At 38.2% G+C, this 21,176-nt stretch overlaps 1 protein-coding gene across 2 annotated transcripts in view; it reads left to right on the forward strand.

The window, feature by feature from the left end:
- Positions 1-21,176, forward strand: part of LOC134527538 (phenoloxidase-activating factor 3-like) — a 118,597-nt gene that overhangs the window by 48,741 nt on the left and 48,680 nt on the right. The window contains exon 1 of one of the 2 annotated variants that reach the window (XM_063360296.1): positions 17,797-17,963. The exons of the other annotated variant lie outside the window; for it this stretch is intronic. The gene's annotated coding sequence lies outside the window, so the exon portion shown is untranslated. Of the gene's footprint in view, positions 1-17,796; positions 17,964-21,176 lie in introns of those variants that run through there. 2 annotated transcript variants of the gene reach the window in all.

The following is a 21,176-nucleotide window of genomic DNA, read 5'->3' on the forward strand; positions in this document are numbered from 1 at the left end:
ATCACCGTGCGAATAAAGGATTCAGATATATATTGGTTGTGATTGATGTTTACTCCAAGCGGGCTTACACGGTTCTGGTACTGAAAAAACTGCGGAGCTTGTGGGTTTAGCTATGAAACGTATTCTAAAGGCTTCTGGAAGTTTCACTCGCGTGCACTCAGACCGCAGTACCGAATTTTATAACAGAAGATTTCAGACATTAATGAAAGAACACGGAATTAACCATTATTCAACCAACAGCGAGCTGAAGGCCTCGGTAGTTGAACGCTTCATTAGAAGTTTAAAATCGCTTTTGTTTACGGAAATGACCGCTAAGGGAAACTACAAATGGCTACCGCTCTTACCAAAATTTATGGAAATATACAATGGCAGATTTGTAGGACTATCGGTATGAGCCCCAACGAGGTGAAAGATAATTCTCTTAAAACGGTTTACAATGTTGTGAAAAAAATAGACCACAGGCTACTTAAAGCTAGTGTCGTAGATCATGTACGTATCTCAAGAAATAAGGATTTATTTGCAAAAGGTTATTCCGTAAATTGGTCCCACGAGTTTTTTAAGGTGATAAAAATACTCACACTTACCCTAGAACCTACTACTTGTCTGATCTAGATGGAAATGAAATCAAGGGCGGTTTTTATTCTCAAGAAATTCAAGTGACGAAGTATATAGACACTTATTTAATTAATAAAATCCACAAGCGACTTCCTACACATCTTCTAGTCAGCTGGAAGGGATTCCAAGAATCAGTAAAAACATGGATTTCTAGAACCGATGTGGAAGACTGATGGAGTGAACCGGCCTTAACAGACTCTAATCGCGACTGTCTGGAGACCCTTGCAAGGGTTGGGGTGTAGACTCCCGCATAGGGGGAACGCACCGTCGCGACACGTGTGCGGGTGCAGCCCCACCTCTCTGCGAGCAGCTTCCCTATGCGGGCGGACATCTGGCAGGGTTATTATTTAAAAAAATGACAATGGGGGATGAAGGGTTTGGAGTCGCGACACATGTGCGGGTGCACCCCTCTGCGAGCGGCTTCCTTATGCGGGCGCTAGTGTCTGGGTTATTATTTAAAAAATAACAAGGGGGAGGAAGAAAGGGGTTGGAGCCGCAGACACGTCTGTGACGGCGCGTACTCCCTCGAAGCTACAGCCCTTGGGAAAAAAATTTATTTTTTAAATTATATAATGACTATAAATGCACAATACATTTTCTTTTAAATGACAAGTGACATAATAAGAATACTTTTTTTAATAAAATTGGTGATATATTATAAATAATATTTTTTTTTAAGTAATTAATCCTACTGTATATTTGATTTCCACAATACACACTACAAGAGAACATTATGTCTTTAACACCAAAAAAATGGTGTTTGAATTCGCTGAAATACGTAAAGTATAATTTTTTTTATTAACATGCTATAAGCATAAGTAATGCCTATAGCTTTTTTTAATTTATTATTATAGACAGACATGCTACACAACAAATTAAGCATAATATGACTATACTGGTCTAGTACTATAAGAAAACATGGCTACACTTCAGTGTGTGTTTTCAAATTTGGCATCTACTACTACTACTACTATAGTCATAGAGTAGTGGCTGCCGAAATAATACTTTTTATATTCAAACTTGAGAAATGAAAAATACAATGACTATAAATGGGGAAGAAAAAAAATGGCGGCCTGGTATGCTGTGCTACAAGATGGCGGTCTGGTGTGCTATGCTACAAGATGGCGGTCTGGTATGCTGTACTACAAGATGGCGACTTTCAGCAATCGATTGTCATACATAAAATATTATTTATTTTTTCAAAGTTGGCTGTTCTGGTTACTTCCTAGCAGCCGAAATTATTATTTTTTTTCAATGTTGAATTAAACATGGCGGCCGGCCCATTATAAATTTCCCGCTTAGCACTATAAAAAATAAAACATGGCGGCCTACTAGCAGCCGATGCGCCTCGTTTAAATTTACAGCTTACCACTATAAAAAAAACATGGCGGCCGACTAGCAGCCGACACTATATATTTTTTAAATTTCCCGCTTAGCACTATAAAAAAAACATGGCAGCCGACTAGCAGCCGACACTATATATTTTTTTAAATTTCCCGCTTAGCACTATAAAAAATAAACATGGCGGTCGCATAGCAGTCGACACTATATATTTTAAATTTCCCGCTAAGCACTATAAAAAATATACCTTTTCTTTAAAAAAATAATTTATAAGCATATATACAACATCTGAATATATTTTCTCCAACATGGTCTTGTGGTCCTGTGGTTAGTGTGACGGACTAACGATCCAGAAACGAAGGTTCGAATCCCCGCCACCCGCATTCACATTTTTATACTTGTAAAAATCATTACAGCACGCGACACTAGCGTTACCTACCTTCCTCATTTACAAACATACACACACACCCCTCCACGTGACGTCAACAACCCCCTGCGGACCCCCTCCACGTGGCTCTGGCAACGCCCACCCGACCACGTGGTGCCACGCCCACCCGACCACGTGGTGCCAGGTCCCATCCCCCCCCCCCCCCCACGTGCTCAGACAATCAGCTGTTCTTTGTTTACTGTGTAACCAGAACGGCACGCTCCCCCTAATCAGGTGATTCGTTGTTAAGGTTATAATCCCTCTTAGCACTTTGCACATCAAGTTAATACAGTGAGAATATAGATTTATCTAATAGTGCTTTTAAATATGCTCTGTATCTTATTAATCATTTGCATTAAGTAAGTAAGGCGAACGGAACAAGGGAGGCACACCTTTTCAGTGCGGACAGGGAAAGTGTGGTATGGTTTGGATGAAGAAATGCTGGGGGTAAAGGATGCAAGGGACGTGAAGGTATGACTAAAGAGGGTTTGGAGTGAGTAGAGGTAGGAGTCCTTGAAACCAGGTGAAATATCAGTTGCAAGAGTACCGAATCGATCGATCGATTCAGCTTGGATCTCCGAGAGCGGCGGGAGAACCCCAGACCTCGCATTTCGATGAGATTGTAGCTTCGCCCGAGGAAAAAAAAAACTAAAATAATTACTTAGTCGCCCAGTTTTCCCGGTCATCTCCCAGCCTGGTTCGCGGCCGCCCGCCCACGTGAACACGTGACCACATGACCACGCGACCACGCGACCACGCGACCACGCGACCACGCGACCACGCGACCACGCGACCACGCGACCACCCATGGGTGGCTCCAGGACCCGCACCGACGCATTTCCTTTTTATTTTCCCTACTTCTCTAGTGTTCCGTTGAAAATATGCACATTAATGGGACAAGGAATATTACATTGTTATTAGCGTATAGTTTAAAGTGTTGGCCAGTACCTATTTCAATTCATGATTTCGTATTAGAAGAACTTTAAAAGATTTTATTGTCTGGCATAAAAACGCGATTTCACAGAAATTTGAGAAAATACCCGAGGATTACTTATAAGGAAAGAATATAAAAATTTATTAACAGAAATTAGCAAACCCATCGTCGAAATTTTAGCTGAAAAAATTGTTGTTTAAATAAAGTTTATTTTTAATATTTTCTGGTGGAGGGCCTATACGCCCCATTCCTTCCGGTAGGTCTCCTTACATGGACGTATATTACGGGGGAAGGGAGGCAAAGCCGGCCCCCCTGGAATTAGAAGCCCCTCACTGTGCACTTTCAATATTGTGATTATGACGAGGAGTTGATAAATATAGGCCTATCAATGTCAAAAAAAATGTTTTATGGAATATTTTCTATATATTTAAAATCTTTTGTACTTATTGAATGCATATCGGTCAACATAAAGCAGTGTACAACACACAGGCACCCTATCCAGAGGTGACGTGTCGGTTAAAACCCACGCGCAAAACTCTCGGACCGCGCGGGCCCCCTGCCCCCCCCCCCCCCCACCTGGTGAATCCTGTATATTTGTACCCCTGCCCTCGTAGAATAACATGGCCCAGGGCCCCGCAAAGTATATGGCCGCCATTAGGGTTCAGAACCGGTAAATCTCTGTCCCGAAAGTACCGGGAATACATATACATATATACACACATACGACATTGTGACTTCTCGTTACCAATATTCTTTAAATAACTATACTTTTATTTTAAGTTTGTTAAGAGAAAAAAAGAAAATTTATTTTATGCATGTTAATAATTCTGTGATTTTGCATGTGTTAAAACGATTGTTTGTTTAAAGGTTTTCTTTCCAAAGTTACAGACTGAGATTAAGACTGAGAATAAAGTGATTTTTTTACGTTAGGATATACTTTTTGCAATAAAAAAAATTATAACACAAATGTTTAAATTTTTTTAAATTCTGAACACTAGAACTTGTTTAATCATACAAAACTAACTAGTACTACCTCAATCACAGACTACTGCACCATTATATCTATAAAAAAAAATAGCTAGTACCGAATGTACCGGGAAATCTCGGTTCTGTTTTAAACTAGTACCGAAATTCCCAGTTATGAAAATCGGTTACGCTGGGTGCACAAATTAAACAGTAACAGTAGGTCGTGCCCACAAGATTTATCACCTTGTTTTCGAGTCTTCTGATTCACAATAGCGCTAAGTACGGTCATGTGTATGGGAGGTCCTGGTATAGAAAGGAAATTAATATATTTTATTTCTGTTACAAACGCATGGTGCAACAACCAATTAGAAGAGAGTAGAAAGCGCTTTTGGCGGGTTTAGAGAACTGTTTATATTTGTCAATTATATTGTTACCAATTATGTGGGGAGAACTGGGTTCGTAAGAGATAGCGCAATTAGGTTTTCCAATTAAGTTTTATTGCAGTTTTAATAATTACTAATATTTGCATTACTAATAAATAATTTTACTTAAAAATGTCCGATCACCAATGACTGGCTCTTAAAAATGTTTATTCGCAAGTCACTCAATGTCTGTGTAGTTCCACAGTTTGCACTCCTTACTGGAGCTAGGCTCAACAGTGGTTCACCCCTTACCTCACGCCTGTCCACACACACAGTCTCGCACCAGTCAATCGCACTCTCTCGGTCTCGTCGCTACGCATCGCGCCACTCTCGAGGGGGTCTCTCACCCTCTTCGCCGATGTCGCACTTCCCTTCACTCGCGGAACTCTCGCATAACTCACGCGGCACTCCTTGTGGAACTGGGCGTCGCTGCTTAAGTACCTTCTCGAACCAACAAGAGCGGCAGTGACGGTCGCGTCATCCCAGGCAGACCCGTCCAGAAAGGCGGCGCACATTCACGTCACTCCACGCGGCAGCCCGCGGAATTTGCAAGGCCGCTCGGTGATAGATAACAGCACAGGGTGCGAAGGGGGAAGGGGGAGGGGGTAGCGACGTCCCTTGTAATCCAGCCAGGCACGCGTGGGTTGCCTTACGTCAGTGGACGGCACGTGACGTCATTGGCCGTGCAGGGCCGCCAACCAGCTCTGTGCAGGGTGGCATCGCGGTCTGGTCTCTCGCGTTCATAACAATAATGTGACAGGAAATTGTCAAGATATTACAATGCTCAGGTGTGATTCCTGCTTTAAAAATTAATTAGTTCTATTACTTGTAAGTAACTAGCAAAAATTGCAAATAAAAAATAGGTCTTGGTTAGAATGGTTAGCTAAAAATTTGATGTAATCCTTAAGTATTTATTTTAATGTTGAAAAACTATGCTTACAAATTGCTTGTCAGATGTCATGGGATAATCATTTGGTAGTTAATATAGTTACTAACACAGCCAACAGTTGTCAGATACATCGCAAAATTTCATTGGATGAAATTAACAGTAAGATTGCAATTGAGGACCGACTTTGCACAGGTCATGTGCACAGTCGTGCGCATGGCCTGCTGTGCACTCGCGTGTTTTTTTTTTTTTGTTTTTTTTTGAACCCAGCCTTACAGTTCTGAAACCCTATCTGCCTTTGGCTGTGAGTTTCCGGGCACTAGTACACACAAAGCAAGGAAGATAAAGAATGGCAACTCAATGCTCTTGTTTTCTTTGTAAATCACGCGAATTGTGCGGTATTTATTGGTAACCTAAACACCTAAAAATCGTTAACTTTAGAAAGAAAATGTTGGCGATCTTGATTTTTTTTTTTTTGTCGTTTATGTTGGGAATATTTGCCAAAAAGGTTTCATATTATCGGTTTCCCAATGTGGAACAACCAAATAAGTACTATGTTAAAGTGCTTTATCCTTTGTTTCAAATTTTCAAAACAGCATAGCCGCAAAGCATAAGTGTTGAAAATCATAAGTTCAGTTTTAATTGCAAATAATAGGTACACACGAGAACACGCATGCACATGTACACATAGGAGCCATGCATATTTCATTGCTACCAAGATCTGGATAATTCAGCATTGTCTAAAAAAAATTCAAAATTATAATAGTTAGCAATTATACTCAATGCGACATTCCGTTAATACACCATTCCATAAATTCTGAACTAATAATGTCTGTAAAATTATTATTTTTTGTTTAAGTCATTATGTTTAAGAAATTCCTATGTTTTCTTTATATTTAAAATTTAATTTTGGATTTTGGCATTTCACAATCGCACATATTTTTTAGTGGCCCTACTCCAGCTATTCAGTTGCTCCACCTTGCTAGTGCCGTTAACAACAGCTGGGAATACCCGCAGAGTCCGGTACCTTCTTGGCTTTTGTGAGGAAGGGAGGGGAAGTCAGGAATGAAGAGGGGAGGGAGGAGAAGTTTGTAGAAGGGAGAGGGGAAGCTGCCAAGGCCTGAGAGCCTGTGCGGTAGTGACTGTTATCAGGAGTACCAGAATTGTGGCATGGGTACTAATTTCCGTATAACCTACCGCGTTTGAGTCATCGTGGTACGGTGATGTATCAATATCTGACTGAACCAGAGACGTGGGCAGGGGCCGGTTCCGCAGGGGCTCACCCTCACTTTCACGATCGAAAATAAGAAGGAAAAAAACAGTATATTAAATAACTGGGACCTACCTACACAAGGCTACAGAGAAATTATTTTGAAAGGATTATTGTAAGCCTTAGTAGGCCACAACAATGTATTTCCTTCCAATTATAACCTCATACACAGAAGCGGCAGGAATTGTTTCAAAGTAGTCTATATTTATTGCCGGTTTGCACACGGTTTATGTAAGCGCATGTCTTTCATACAAACTGGACATGTGTGATTCATGTATTAAGTAACTTATATATATATGTATGTGTGTGTGTGTTTATGAGTTATTTTAATGAAATCATCTAACAATTGACTTAAAAAACAATTAAATAAAAACAAATAATATTTATAAAATTATCAGTTTTCTTTACACAATCTCAATTATTACTTAAATTTATTTGTAAACGTTGCAGTTCTGGAAGCCTACTATTTCCTGATATTTTAGTGTGACATTCAATAAATTCTAACTTTAAAAAATTATATAATGGATAATATGGACACCCTCCTTTACAAAATCCTGGCTAAGCCTTTGCTTCGATGCAAACAAACATTGGAAACTCAAACATAAAACCTATTTTTGTGGAAAATGGTTTTAATTGTAGACACATGTGGTGGCTTTTCGCGAATCAAATTAAAAAATCTGAACTTTCATTAGACTGCAATACGGTATGGCTGCACCAGTGTTTTTTGCCTTGTAATTGACAGTCGTATGTAGGAGAAGCCATCGCCTTATCTGGCCGGGCCACTCAGCACAAAACAGCTGAGATTCGTGTGCCGCCAGTGGGCGTGTTCCTGAAACAAACTCGACCAAGCACGAAACACAGACGATGCTTCAGTTTTTGAAGTGAAACTTCGTTTCTGAGGGGACTACAATTTTCGAGCGTTAAGAACATTCCTATCGCATGAGGGGAATAGTAAGTTACGGGGAGGGGGAACCGGGAGAGGAGGAGAGTACGTCAAAGGCGACGTCACTCCAACGCATGCACTAGCGGTCGAATGGGAAGTTGGTACGTAGCATGCATGCTGTATGCCAGGTTAATGTGGCCGGAGGGGGAGACGGCAGGGGAGAGGTAGCAATGACGCAGCAGTAATGCTACGGAATTCTAGTAACACTGCTTGTCTACTCCTCAGTTTTTTTTTTGCGTTCATACCCACATCCTTACTATTCTCAATTATTATCTCTTGTCTTGTAAAAAAATATGATTAATTTATATATATATCTATGCCTAATAAACAAGAAGTTTCACTTCTGTCGCACATGGAATTCAAGCACACCATATATATTTTTTTAACACACATATAGATCCGAAATCCTTCCTGCAAAAACATACGTGTCCCAAGTAATTATTTTTTACGTAACACGTATTTTTGAAACTCGGTTAAGCAATGAAAACTTCCCAAGTTCGTCTTTGTCTGGCGTTCTGGGTTGATAAGTCCAGTACTATCAAATTATTCTTAAGTACACGTAATTATTTTGAGACAAAGAAATGCCATGTTAGGTTTTTGGTTTTGCCAATTACAGATATGATGAAGACTTATGCTTTTAGAATATAGGTTCATAAAAATATCCAGATAGTGGAAAACAAAAAAAAATTGACTTATATTGAGAAACTTCGTAATTAGCCACGAATTTTTTTCCCCATAAATATTTGGCCAACTCCTTACAAAATAGAATGATGTGTAGAAACACACATCTGGTGCAAAATATAACAACGAAAAGCAATACATAATACTCAGGGCCGGTCCTAGGGCGGTGCGAGCGGTGCGACCGCTCCGAGCGCCATCAAGGGAGGGGGCGCCGAAATCAACCGACACATGAGACGAACGACGGTGACGATCGGTCTCAAGGGAAAATGGACGATTTGAGGTACCCGCCCTCCGAAGTCACGGTGTCAGATCTCCAAATTGAATGAATCCAAATTAATAATGATTATGTGTACGACAGCTCTTTTAACGTGGCTCATTCTTATTACATTACTAGCAATTTTTTATTTACATCCTGTGTCCTACAGTTTACAGTGGCGCTTCATCCGGCCGTTACTATAACTGCTTGGCGCCTGAGTCTTCCAATTTCCAGTCGTTCATTAGGGGCAAGTGGGGCGCGGGGTTAAATTTCGTCCGTCACTTGTTTCGCTAGGCAAGCATTGTCTATTGAATTGCCAAGTCGTTCAAATATGCGCGAGTGTATATCTGTGTTGTACAGTGTGTGAGTAGTTAGATTATTACAGAAGAATTCTTAATAGAAAACGGAAGTAGGTAAGTATTGTTTATATAAGTTCCTTTCTAGTAGTGGAGCACAGATGCGGATACCGATTAATCGCATATTAACAGCAACGTATCCAAAGTTTTGTAAATATGGCGTCTTCGTGCATGTTCGGCGATGTTTGTTTTAACGAATAAGAAATACATATTACGACAAGACGTTGGTGACACTTAATTTCCATACATATACATTGCATTGAAATGTTATTAACGTTTACTTGTTCTAAACGTTCACAATCGTTCTGAAATTATCTCCGTTGTTTTAGTACAGTTATTTTCCGATAAGAATCTTAACTTATTTAAATGTTAACATATGATTATACACAAAGGCTAAACAAGAATAGCGTAATAATTTATTATCATATAAAGCGGACGTTTCAAGAATCGGTAATCGGTAAAGTCATATCAGTGCACCACTACTTTCTAGTGTATTCTGTGGTACTGCGATAAGACATATCCACTTATCAACGAACGAAACCGCACAGCGAGATTAAACACGGTGTCTTAGGCATTTAATGATTACGCGCGTTTGTCGAGTACGTTTCTCCTTGCAGCCCGATGTACTGCGCTTTTGTAGTGTATTTATTATAGTGTATGTATGGTAGCTTTTGTATGGAAGTGATGTACCTGTTACGTAATAACTATTATTTAATCTTTGCCTATACTGCGTTTTATATATAAGGTGGTTAAGGTGTAGGTACTTACTAGTTTGTTTTAACAAATTTGTATAGGCCTACTATATATTATATATCACTCTTGTTAAAGTTATTTATTTTTTGTCCAATAACTATTAAAAAACGTTTTGTCTAAGGGCCTGTTTTACTGCCTTTATTTAAGTGACAATTAGCGTAACTGAGTTTTTACGTATTTTGAATGGAAAATAAATGAAAAATCAATCAATTATACTAACTGCCAGTTAAATAAAGGTGGTTAAAAACAGGTTCGTAATTAATTAAAAGTGCAAAAAACGGGTTTTTAAATAGTCCCTGAACTTAAATAAAGGAAAAAAAACTTAATTTAATTATTTTATAACTGGCTACTGCCGGCGATTTCGATCGCGTGAGTCCGTGGGAATAGATTATCGCACATCAGAATTTAAATCTTTAACTCAAGTATGTCCTATTCTATGTCGCTGATTTCTTGATATCATGTATGTAACGAGTGATGGTTAAATGTGTCTTTTACAGATTAAAAAACATGTCACAGTCTTCAAAAAAATTGTCTGGTGCACAAAACTTAAAAAGGAAACGGATAAAACAAGCCGAAACTGAAAAATCTGCAAATTTGCTATCAATATTTTTGAGAGTCAAAAAGTTATCTGACCCTTCATCACCAGAACTTCAATATCAACAAGCAATATAAGAAGACCCGCTTGAAAAAAGTTCTGATCTTGAAGATACACAGCACCATTTTCAAGAAGATTTAGCTGTTCCTGGAACCTCATCTGCATCTCAAAATATTACAGAAGAAGTTGTAACAGATGAATCGTTATCATCATCTTTTAAAGAGAGAAAACTAGATGATATTTCAAAATGGCCGCTTATTATTGACTCTGCAACAAAAGATGAAATCCTTCTTCGAGGCCCTGTTTGTAATGAAATGAACAACGAAAATTACCCAAAGAATTGTGACGGCCGTCATTTTTCAGATTCGCATTTTGAAAAAGTAATGCCAAATGGGGATATTTTTAAAAGAAGATGGCTCGTGTACTCTAAATCTGCAGATAAAGTATATTGTTTTTGCTGTCGTTTACTCAACACAAACCCCAACTCTAATTTGGGAAAAGAAGGATTTGACGACTGGCGGCACTTATCAACGCGTCTCAAAACACACGAAACATCCTCAGATCACCGACGTGCTTTGAACAGTTGGATACAAGCATCGATTAGGTTGAAGAACTGTAGCGGGATAGACAAACAATTACAAAAACAGATTGAAGATGAGAAATCTAGATGGGTTGCTATCCTCGAAACAAATGATGTCGATAGTGTTCTTCTTGGCAGGCAATAATTTGGCGTTTAGAGGGAGCTCTGAAACATTATACACCCCTAATAATGGCAACTTCTTGGGTTTGGTGCAATTATTAGGAAAATTTGACAATGTGATGATGGAGCACCTCCGCCGTGTTGTAAATAAAGAGACTAATGTCCACTATTTCAGCAAACGCATTCAAAACGAATTAATTGGCTTACTTGGAAGTGAAGTTCGAAATAATATAGTGAATATGGTAAAGTCAGCTAAATACTTCTCCATCATTATGGACTGCACTCCTGATGTAAGACACATTGAACAAATGTCACTAACATTCCGGTTCGTTGACGTTAATGAAGAAGAAGTGGAAGTGCGAGAGTGTTTTGTTGCTTACAAGCCAGTAAGTGACTCTTCGGGAGCAGGACTCACTGGCCTCTTTCTTGATTCGATTGTACAAGAATTTGATTTAGACATGAACGATTGTAGAGGTCAAGGCTACGATAATGGAGCGAATATGATAGGAGTGAACAAAGGTGTACAAACCAGAATTTTAAACCTATATCCTCGGGCATTTTTTAATCCATGTGGCTGCCACAGCTTGAATTTGGTGATAGCAGATGCAGCCAAATGTTCCGTTAAATCTGTTTCTTTATTTGGATTTCTCCAAAGACTATTTGTTTTATTCTCTGGATCAACCAAACGATGGGAAGTGATATCCAAGCACATCGACGGATTATCATTAAAAAAACGTTTGCGAAACTCGCTGGGAGAGTAGAGTTTCTAGTCTTGCTGCTGTTCGCTTTAACTACACTTCAGTTCGTGAAGCCCTTCAAAATCTTCATGAAGAAACTAATGTCTCAGTTGCAGCATCAGAGGCATTGTCGCTTATTCAGAATATGGAGCAATTTGAGTTCATAATTACAATGGTGGCTTGGTATGATATATTGTTTCAAGTAAACATTGTAAGTAAAGCTATGCAGTCTGAAACTATGGACTTACCAAATGCATCGCAATTACTGAAAAACTGTTCGGAATTCGTGAAAGAGTACAGTAGATTTTCCTCAACTCTAATTACAGCTAAAGAAAAAGCGTCTCTAGCCGAAATAAACCAAGTTTTCAAGGCAGTCCGATCGCGAAGAAAAAAACTGTTATTTGAATACGAAGCCTTAGATGAAACACCAACTGATCCGGAGGAATTATATAAAATGAACGTTTTTTACCCGATGATAGACACAATTGAGAATACATTGGTTACACGTTTTCAACAACTGTCAAAATTCAATGATACATGGTCATTTTTATACGACATTAAAATAATTCCAGAAAAATCCATGTTGGAAAAAGCCTGTGCTGAATTGCAAATCACTTTAACCGATGGAGAAAAATGTGACATATCTGGTCATGAATTGGTTGAAGAACTTGTGAGCCTGAACCCATTACTAAGAGATCTTCAGTCAGGAAAGCCAATAAAAGTACTTCGACTTATAAAAAAAATGATTGGCAAGATATTTTCCCGAATGTATGGACAGTGCTTTGTATCTTGCTAACTGTGCCTATAACTGTTGCCAAAGGAGAACGAAGTTTCAGTAAATTAAAACTTATAAAAACCTACCTACGGTCTACTATGTGTCAGGAAAGACTGTCCGATCTTGGAATTTTGTCTATAGAAAATGCTATTGCCCAAAAGTTGAATTATTCTGACTTGATAAAAAAATTTGCAAGTGCTAAAGCTAGAAAAGTGATTATCTAGGTATTTTTTAAATATTTTTACTACATGTCTACATACTTTTTGATTAATGTTTGCATGGAACATAGAATAAATTAAAGTTGACAATCATTATATTTATTATTATTATTATTTGTCATTTGTCCACTACATCTATCACATATAGGTAATCGCACAAACTGGTCAAACGAACATTTCTAAGATTTGACATTTTAGACAGCAGTAATTCGGCTTAATAATCTGAGGCGGCTGCTTTTTTGGTGGAAAATTAAGCAACCAGTTTAACAATATTTTCTTTTTACTTAGAGGGGCGCCATTTTTAGATCTCGCACCACCTAAAAATTTTGATAGGACCGGCACTGATAATACTTGTAGTATAAATACTCGTATATGAGTTTTGTGGGATATGTATCTGTAGTACCAACAGTGGCGAACACTGAAGACGGGGGGGGGGGGGGGGGTTTAAAATGAGAACGATGAATCCCCCCTTCCCTAAATCCTAAAAATCTATCATTCCCACCAACGAAAGGAAAGAATTCAAAAGCAAACCATGAAAAAGGTGATTCTTCCCACCCCCTTAATTTTTCTCGTCAACAAATAGAAATTATGCGTACGCTTCTGAGTGCTTTGGACGTTCCCATTGTGAAAGAAATATTACATGTTTCAATATTTCAGTCCGAAAAAAGTACCTTAGTTTTTTGTATCACGATGGCGAAAGATTTAAAACAATTTCATTGGGAGACAAGTCCATAGCAGTGTAGGTTCATTCTCCCCAAAATTCCTCATTTGCCATGAAACAAAAACAATGATACGAAAATTCAACCATCCATTATTAAGTGTGATGCAGATCTTTAAATGACATTTTTGATGTGAACATCTTAGCCCTTTGGTTATAACACATTTGGTAGGAGTAATTTCGTGAATGGAACGGAAGTCGCATGGAACGGAAATGTGTGACCACGGTGCTGCCATCTGTGGTGGTTAGTACCAAAAAAATGTTCACAAAGCCAAAAAGAGAAATTTTATACTATGAAAAGTTTATTGAACTTTAACAAAATGAGCAGTATTTTAATATAATTCCTTGTCGAAAATCATGTCCAAGGATTAGTATTTTTTCAAGTCTTTTTCGCTATTATCGGAGCCTTTTCATTATATAGGTAGTTTAAAATTTCGCTCTGCAAATTGAATGATTCGATACTCGGCGTAGCTGTTCTGGCAGCAGCGAATTCTAGCGGCGGGTGCGGAAACTACACGTGATTCGCGTCCAGAAATGTAGTTGAAAACACAATTTGCCTACATTTATCAAGCTCGGCATCATTTTAAAGAATTCTAAGTTAAATTTCGTTTCCGAGTTTCGTATTATATGTGTATTTGCAACATGAGAACACACGAATTTGCTCGTTACCGAGGTTATATGTCACAAAACTCTGGCTCACTTTTTTTCCCATGAGTGCCACTATTATGTGCCGGTGTACCATTATACTGAAGGTCCTGTACCGTGCGTGATAACCTGGTGTTCCCCACTCACGAGAGTCTAGCGGCAGGAATGCTACTTTCTGCAACAGGTTGGAAATGCCACGCCGCTCATGCTCGCTCCGGGGCCAACGGCTCGCTCGGACCTGAAGTGAACGCTATAGCGTGTACGATGGGTCTGACACCACACCGTAGTCTTTTCAATCATAAAACAAACTTTATGTTTTATTAAAAAATTGAAGAAAGTTAAAATTTGAAACAATACTATGAACAACTTACATATTAAATGTTATGTGCACTAATTAACACAGGCTTTACACGATAACACAAAACAAATTTTTAACAAATAAATTTAAGCCTAATTAGTAACTTCTCAGCACAAAATTAAAAAAAAAAATATTTATCAAATTAATAAACTATAAAAATTAAAGTTTGAAGTATTAGATACACATGTATTAAAACACATGTATTATATACGATATACATGTGAATGTAATCCACTAAACATGTGGCTTCAATCATAAAAAAATATTAATCAATTAAGTTAGAATATGAACCCAGGAAATATTCACGAAAATAAAGCTTATTTGTTATCATATACAAATTTAAAGTTATAATTTTGAGATGTTTCGTCCGTCAAATAATAAGAATACTATTGAATTAAGATGAATTTACTGTAAATATTTAATAAAGTGAATAAATAATAAGAGAAATACTAACATACCACTGAACATAATAAAATTACTTCATTGAAATAAGTAATTTTTGAGAAATATAAAAGTTATTTGTTGTGCAGTAATAATATTGCGATCGATGTCTTGAATCTCTGTTTCATTTGGTTTCGAGGTTCCAGCGCGTTGAATCACTTTTATTCTTTTTGTAGAAAACGGTCTTCTTTGTGGCACTATATTTCTTTTGAGTTTTTCTCTTCCCTGAACGACTTCCTAATGACTATTTGCAAGACGTCCATTCTGCGAACGAACTGCAGCTAAAGTTGCTTTCATGGCTGCAGTGTACTACCTAATTATCTCACCCTCACTTTGAGTGGAGATGCCTTTAATTATTTTATGAATTTCTTCTTAAAGTTTGACTTTTTCACCACATATATAAAAAAGATTTTTTTTAATTTTTGCTGAGTTGAGCAACCTTCTTTCTTTTCAGTAAATTTGAGTTCATTTTCTAAATGAATACATAAATTGCCATCGCTAAAGGGAAGCACTGGCTTGAACATTTTTGGACGCAGTTGTTTCATGGGTTGTTTTCTGTTGACATATCAGATGGCTATGCTTGTACATGTTCCATTTAATAGTGGAATCCACACATGTGTAATTATATCTATGGATGCTTGTAGCAAATTATGTTCATACTAGTTTGAAGGGGCGTCCAATCTGTTTTCTTTGATGTGATACAATTCTTTTACATCATATGTGGATGAAACTTTCTTCTTCGATAATCAAGTCCATGTTAAGAAGTAGACTTTCTCTATGTCTACTTCTTATATTCACAATTTTACTGGTCACTTTACATTTAGTTAGAACAATCCTGTCAAATAGCTTGTACCTAAGAAAGTTCATAATAGTAAAAATCGCTTTATCCAAACGTCTTCCAGTCTTTCCATGCAAATAGATATATTTTAAGGTTCTATGCTTACGTTCTATTTGCATGTTTGTATTGATACCACTATTAACCCTGAAACAATATGCCAATGACTGAATATTCTTCACGTAGTTTCCGTTGAAATATGCCCCAAAATCAGCTGTGTTTGAATTTCTATTCAGTCGGTTTATTACCGCAGTGAGCATCGTTTAATATGCAGCAGAGTCCCGTTCTTGCCACAATGTTCTCAAGAGTTTGGAGACTTCGGCCTGTTTTTCTCTACCGTTAACTTTTGACAAATATTTTCGCCAGGCTTTGTCCACATGCCAAAACAGTAAATTCTCATAGTCGGTGGCTCCATGGTTAAAACCCATGCATTGAAGAATGAGTCAGCCATATCAGACATAAAAACTTTGGGGCATATTATTGCAGCTTCTTTTTTTATATGCTTAGAAAAATTGATAATACATGTTGATCTGTTCTATTTGATATTAGAAATTTGCAAGGGAAACCCTGTCTCACGTCATCTAAAACGAGTGATGTAATCATTTCGAACCCGTAATAATTGTCAAGACCATGGGTATTATCGATACAATTACAGTCACTGCCATATTTTTTTATTAAGTTACACTGAGCTTTGTTCTTAATAATTAAGACAAAAATGTCATTTTTTTAAACTCTGGGTGCAGTTCAGTGACTGTATTTTGAGGCTTGTGAAACAAAACACACGACATATCACTTGCCCTTACCTCGTTAACACACGCCTCCACACTAGTTCCATCGTCTGTCTTCCACAGAAGCAGCACGTAGATTGTAACACTGTTCGATATTGTATAAGAGGTGAATTCTTTCTAGTTTTGAATCAGAAACTGAATCGCGTATTTTGTCTAGAATGACTTGGAATGGAATTTTATTGGCAAGGTCTGTTGCTAAATTACATCTTTCCGAATCAGAGAGACTGAGATGGCCTATATGTGTTGAGATTGAAATCATTTTACACATTCCATCTTCAGGTTCGATTACTCGTATGCTTGCAAGACATGTCCCATTGATTTTATTACTGCCCCGAGTTTTAAGGTGCTTCTGACCTGTACTTTGACACATGTAATAGCCTGAACGATGACATACAAAATAATTCCTAACAGAATTGTTAGCATACCGTTTTTAACCACGCTCTTTCACATACCTTGAAAATGTTTCCTTTTCAACATTTTGTTTTTATTTCACAAAATATTCGAAAGAAGAACACTCAAGATCTTGGGACTTGACACCAGCACTGTGTTCCGATTCCAGATGATCCAGAAATGACGTTTTCGTATTAGGTCTGAACTCACAAATGAACACATGAAACTTTATTTTTTAAACAATTTCCGCACTGTGATATTTCCGATCATGGTTATTAGTTTTCGAAGATTATATTGTCTATCGCAAATGTTGCATTTGAATTCAGAATTATTTTTTTCCATTAGAAGTTACATCAGCAACACGATATAATTATAAACTTACTTGTGAAATGTATTTCCAGTCTGCTTTTTCGCTAGCCTATTTGTACAACCATAAGCACAACACGACATTGTTTAATTTCATTAAAAACACCATTTCAAACTTGTATTCGCCGTTTGTTTTGGTCGCATTAGTGGGCGTGTCCCAAAAAGCAAAATGACTTCAGCATTCACGTCAAACAACTACTCCCTAACTTTTTTTATTTTTTTTTCCTAACCTTAATTAAAATTAAGTGTGTTTGGGAGAAAAAACGCGCGCGTGGAAAAAAAACAGGGGGGGGGGGGGGGATGCGCTCCCGATCGGCTAACTTCGGGAAGGCTCGGCAGTTGCAGCAAGTAGCATTCCTGTCGCTAGACTCTTGTCTCCCACTCACCTGGTGGTGACGGCAGCGGCCGGCAGTTGGCAGCAGTGCGCCGAGGACAGACGAGGACTCCAGCATCGCGGCGGACGCTGCGCAAGATGGCGGCCACGCTCTGACGTCCCCGCGCCAACACACTCACCGAGTTAAACCACGTAGTCATTCCTCGCACCAAGGTAGTCCGCGCTGCGCTGCCGATCCCTGGGCAGTCGCCGTATTCCGTACACGCTGTTCGGGATGAGGTGCCGCTTTCTTGACAGTGTTTCAGCGAACGTTCCTACTTTCACACCCAAATGTTATTATAAAACTAAATAAATAATTACTGATTCATTTTAAACTAGTCTGGGGACACAGGAATATTTGTTGATTTTTATTTATTATGTCGCAATAGGGGGAGACCCAGGATCGGACCCCTCCCTTCAGGAGTTTAAAAAACGCGAGAACAAAATTTAAAAATAACAGCCTTTTAGCTACATAATATTAAAAATTTATCATTATGGAAACATTGTACCTATCTAATTCTCAGTGGGCAACATTAGTGTATTTCCTCCATATTACAGCCCTCATACACAGTAACAGCAGGAACTGTGTTTCCAAGTACAGACAATATTTCATGTCAGTTTAACATATGTGTTTCATGTACTTATTATAATTCATATATATGACTTGTCTTAACGAAATCAAACAAGTGACTTAAGAACAAAGTATTAAAACAATTTTAAAAAAATAAACAAAATATAAAATGTTCAGTTTTCTTTTCTCAAGCAAAAACATTACTTAAAAATCTTATGTGTAAACGTTTGAATACTAAAAGTCTACTAATCTCTCATATTTTAGTATGACAAACAATTTTCTTTTTAAAATCCCAAAAATTCCATTATAAAGAACACTTACTTGTAAAAAGTGATGTCATGGTTATCATGTATCCCCTCCTTCATACAATCCTGACTACGGCCCTGGTCGCAGTGTTCAGTTCTCAACACCAGTCAAAAAAGTGACGCCTTAACTTAAAAAGATTGTAAATGGTTAATGCGAGTGACTTTCAGGAACTTAAAGTTATTTTTAGTTATCATTGTTGATCCTTAAACGAACATAACTAAACGATTCACTGGAAATTTTAAGCTTGTGGTTGTCTCTTTGCCCCCTTTTCCGAAACTTACGTACAACAACTTCTAAACTTCACATAGCCTTAGATAAACACAGACAAAAGTTTTGTGCTTGACGTTGCAAATAAAGGCTTTATGCAAATGAAGAGCCACGGTGATTCAGTGGTCGAGATCACTCGCCTTCCACCACAATGATCCAGGGTTCAATTCTCGGTCGGAGCTAATCACGAGTACTTCCGCTAGTGGCAAACATGGCGGACGCTGTCGCGAGACTGTTTGTTTTCTCAGAAGTTTAAGCCGAAATTACAAAATCCTGTACAAATCCGTTGTCATCCGCCCGTCGATCACGTAACCTGCAGACATTCAGATGGTCCGAAAAAATGATTTTTTCCGTATGTCCGTCAAACGTTTGGCAAGCTCTTAGTCTACGTTTGACGTACGCGATTGGATTATATCCATGATCTGGTTGCGACAGTCAATTTTTTCCAGGGTACAGGCCTGAGGATTTTTTGAAGTGAAAACTTCTTTAGCCGTGTTCAGCGATTTTTGGTAGGGGCAAAACTTATGGGTTCGCGTCACCGACATGCTAGTGACGTGTTGCGCCAGACTGGCGAATCGCAGCGGCCTGTGTACATGTATACTCATAAATACACTAATACATTGTATATACTCGACTGTATCATGTGCGTGTTGGACTCTTTTTTTGGATGGGTAAAATCTTGAGAGTTCGCATCACCAACATGCTGTAGTAGCAGTAAGTGAAGTTAATTTGACCACGTGAATACATGACCTAGGTCTGACATCACTTGTAAGTCATAGCTAGGTAATGAATATTTACGTAATTTTTACATAGGTACCACTGACATCTGTTGTGACTAAAAAATGATGTAAGGATAAATATGATGCTGACATCGTACTAATATAATACAAATAATACTATAATATACTGTATACTATACTGCATATACTATACTATAAACTATGTGCTATATATACTATTATATAATACTACTACTACTAATAATAATAATAATAATAAAATCATTTTCTTACGTACATTTGACGTAGAATTGATGTCATATTACACATTTAAAAACAAAGTTTTAAGTTTACACTTCTGTTGACAGTCCCCAAGACTGGCTATTTTTTTTCGTTCAGATGTTTTCCATGACAACATATCGACTGTTTGAAACTCGCTTCCAAACAATTCCGTCATGACTATAAATTTTATCCGAGGATTTGCTTATGCAATACGTACAGGAACACGACTAGTAGGGTGAGGGGGCTGGTTCCAGGACACGGTCAACAAACAAACAAACAAACAAACAAACAGGTAGTTGTCTGAGCGCGTGTCCTGGGTGGGCGTTGCCGGGAACCACGTGGAGGGAATCCGCAGGTGGTTGTTGACGTCACGTGGAGGCTGTGTTGATGGTTCTAAATTAGGAAGCTAGGGAGCATTGGTGTCGCGCGCGCCGGAATTATTTTTACAAGTACAAAAATAGGATGGCGGGCGGCAGGGATTCGAACCGTCATCCTTAGGATTGTGAGTCAGCCACGCTAACCACTGGGCCACGAGACCATCTTGGAAAAAGATTGTCAGATGTTGTATATATGCTTATAAAAATTTTGTGTTATGTAATTTTTAGAAAAAGGGATGTAGTCCGCCATGATTATATTCTTTATAGTGGTAGGCGGGAAACTAAAAATATATTGTCGGCTGCTAGTCGGCTGCCATGTTTATATTTTTTTATAGTGCTAGGCGGAAAATTTAAACAAGCTGCTATGCGGCCACCATGTTTATTTTTTATAGTGGTAGGCGGTAAATTTAAACGAGCCGCATCGGCTGCTAGTCGGCCGCCATGTTTATATTTTTATAGTGGTAGGCGGTTAATTTAAACAAGCCGCATTGGCTGCTAGTCGGCCGCCATGTTTATATATATTTTTATAGTGGTAAGCAGGAAATTTAAAATATATAGTGGCGGCTGCTATGCGGCCGCCATGTTTATTTTTTCGTCAACATTGGAAAAAATTATAATAATTTCAGCTGCTAGGAAGTATACAGAACAGCCAACTTTGAAAAAAAATATTATATATGACAATCGATTGCTGTAAGCCGCCATCTTGTAGCACAGCATACCAGGCAGCCATTTTTTCCCCATTATAGTAATTGTTTCTCTTTTCTCAAGTTTGAATTTTTAAATAGAAGTATTATTTTGGCAGCCACTACTCTATGACTATAGTAGTAGTACTAGCGTACTAGGCGCCAAATTCAAAACACACACT

Source organism: Bacillus rossius, chromosome 1 (assembly GCF_032445375.1).
Source record: "Bacillus rossius redtenbacheri isolate Brsri chromosome 1, Brsri_v3, whole genome shotgun sequence".
Taxonomy (NCBI): domain Eukaryota; kingdom Metazoa; phylum Arthropoda; class Insecta; order Phasmatodea; family Bacillidae; genus Bacillus; species Bacillus rossius.